Raw genomic sequence first — 2845 nt, 5'->3', positions numbered from 1 at the left:
TAGAGAGGCATGGAGTGCCCGAAGGTCAAACATGACCGTATGACAACAGAGTTCTTTCTTGAAATATGTACCACAAAGCAGGAGTGGGCAGCAGCAAAAATGAAGCTGCATGTGCAGCTCCAGCTGACCGGTGGCAGTTAATTCCAGTAGCTCAGGTAGGTGGGTGGGCAGCCGCGTCCTCTCTGCGGTGGGCCGCCCTAGACCAAAGGAAGCCTCACCCGCGAAGAGCAACTTTTTTTTTCAATCTTCTCACCTGCCTGCTGTCACCATGGCCGAGTAAGTCACTCTCATTTCATCCAGGTCCTTGTGAAGAGGACCCCTCCCATCTCCCCAGACATACACATAGGCGCCGCCTTTACACACCCTCTCCTGGGCAGCAGGTGTCGTCTTCACCTCAGCCCTCTGAGGTGGACAGTGACTTCTCCAGTGACTGTGATGGTGTGCAAAAGATATGACCACAAGGCGCTTGAATGAGGCTCTCAAACACCTCTAGGCACATTGGACTGTTTTTCTCTCGCTGTCTCAGCACTGGTTGGCTGCCAAGGGGCACTCGGGGCAGCCAGAGCTGCTCTGCCCCCTCACCCACCCCCTCCGCGTTGGCCAAGGCTGGTGCTCGGTTGCCGGAGGGTGAGACTGGACCCACTTTCTCGTTTTATTTTTCCCGGTGTGCCTGGAGATGTTTGAGAAGCCCGTGCAAGCATTCAAGAATGTCTTAAGCCTAAAAAGCCTATTTGTGGAGTTTGCCACAAGTACTGCCACAGTACCCTGCCTAATGGCAGCAGAGCTCTGGATTTAACTTTGTGGAGACCAGAAAGTTTTCTGATGAGTTGTTATTGCTATCTTTTTGATAATGGAATCTGCAGCCTTTTTGTCAAACACCTGACTCCTTTTATCAAGTTTAAGGCCAGAAAATTGTTTTGTGCTTTTAGGAGAGACCTACAAAAGAACAGTTTCACTCTTGTTGATCCACTAAGGATTTTATTTATTTATTGGACTTGTATCCCACCCCTCTCCGAGGACACCAAGTTTTTAAAAAAAATTATTTGTATCCTTGTAGAAAAAAAGTGTAACATTGCTTCACATGCCTTATTGTTCTGTTGTGGAGACAGCATGGTGGCTAGGAAGTTGCATGAAGTTATAAACCATTTATAATTGAAAAGCACAATACAGACCGTGTTTCAAAGGAACGTATCTAACTTTGCAGGAACGGTTATTTACCTTGGTTCTTCCTTGACTGTATATTTTGTACACATTACCCTATGTAGATAGTTATTATATGATCACAAGGAGCATTTACATGCATATAAGAAAGAGCAAGGACATGTGGCTGTGCATGTATAAGTACAGGAGTTTGATATGCAAACTCTAGATCATAAATAGTAGCCCATTTGTCTGGTTTGTGCACTATTTATTTCACTTGGTTAGCAGTGCATGTATTTTCACTGGTATGACATGTTGGCAGAACTAGCAAGTACGTAATACTTAAGATTAAAAATTGACTCCCTTTATAGAGGAGTGAATCTTGGCTCTGCCTTTCCAAATTAATGGTTGATTTTTGTCATCAAGGTTTCTTTTCAGAACCACCATCTTTTCATGGGGCTCAGTGTTTTTTCTTTATTTGAATATCAAAATTGGAAAGTTTCTTTTAGCTACTTTCATTTTGTATCCTGTCTATTTCATAGCATTGCTGTGGTTTATTATGTGATTTAGTACTCTATAGCAGCGTTGATAAACTATTGAAGAAAGTTAAGAATGTTGATTCTTAATTCCATCTGTGTGAACCCCTAAAACACAAATTTACAAAGTGCACTTTAAAAGAGACCTATTTCTATTTCAAAATTTAAACTTCCCTTTGTTGCATACAGTCAAAGGCAACTGATAAAACATGCTTGCTTTTAATCTCTTACTGTAATGTTTGGGAAGTAATTCTTTTCTCAGACCTCCCTCCATGGAACTGGGTGTGGACAATTTACTAATTTGGAAAAGCAAATTGAAATGACTGCACTTAAAAAAAAGTATTTCTCAAAGATGTGAATTCATGCAGCTGCTTGTTCGAAGTACCAGAATTACATAATGGAAGGTGTTAAAGCTGTGACTAAAGAACCATTACAGAATACCAGGAGGGTCCCCAATAGATTTACATTTCCTTGCCCTTATTGTAGTGAAAAAAATTTGGACCAAGAAGGATTGGTAGAACACTGCAAAAGCTATCACAGCAATGATACAAAGCAAGTGGTTTGCCCATCTGTGCATCAATGCCCTGGGGAGATCCACACTACATAAGTGCTAACTTCATGAAACATTGCTCATCAGTTTTCATATGATATATTTGTGGATTATGATGCTGATGAAGATGATCTGAAATATTAGGAATTTTAAAAAACAAAACCAGAATGTTTTTTGCTAGGAATATTACATTAAAAATGGTAAAAATGTCAGGTATATTTGGTTATACACATAACAACGGCGGCTAGGCTAACATTTACTCACCACTGGAAAAATGAAATGGTGCCACAAGAGGAGATAATAGAAAAAATTAGAACATGTGCAGAGATGGATAAATTAATGTTGGAAATAAAAAACAAGGAAGAGTCTGAATTCTATAAATGCTGGGATATGTTTAATTGCTGGCTAGAAAAAAGGTTAAAGTGATAAATGTACATTTAATTAACAATTAACCCTGCTGTTCTGTTCGGGTCAGCAGGGTTAAGTGTTACTTGCTTCTTCAGGGTGATGAACTTTGTCGCCGTCTGGAGGCTGAGTCAGCTAGAACAACCCAACTGGAATGTGCCAACTGTGTACTGAATAAAAAAGTATTTCTCAAAGCTGTGAATTCATGCAGCTG

At 40.6% G+C, this 2845-nt stretch overlaps 1 pseudogene; it reads left to right on the top strand.

The window, feature by feature from the left end:
- Positions 1-268: 268 nt before the first annotated feature.
- On the top strand, positions 269-2370 carry LOC139169115 (E3 ubiquitin-protein ligase RNF114 pseudogene; annotated as a pseudogene).
- The last annotated feature ends 475 nt before the right edge of the window (positions 2371-2845 follow it).

The sequence above is a fragment of the Erythrolamprus reginae genome, chromosome 6, assembly GCF_031021105.1.
Source record: "Erythrolamprus reginae isolate rEryReg1 chromosome 6, rEryReg1.hap1, whole genome shotgun sequence".
Taxonomy (NCBI): domain Eukaryota; kingdom Metazoa; phylum Chordata; class Lepidosauria; order Squamata; family Dipsadidae; genus Erythrolamprus; species Erythrolamprus reginae.
Note: the sequence above shows the minus strand (reverse complement) of the source record. Positions and strands in the feature narration are given on the sequence as shown.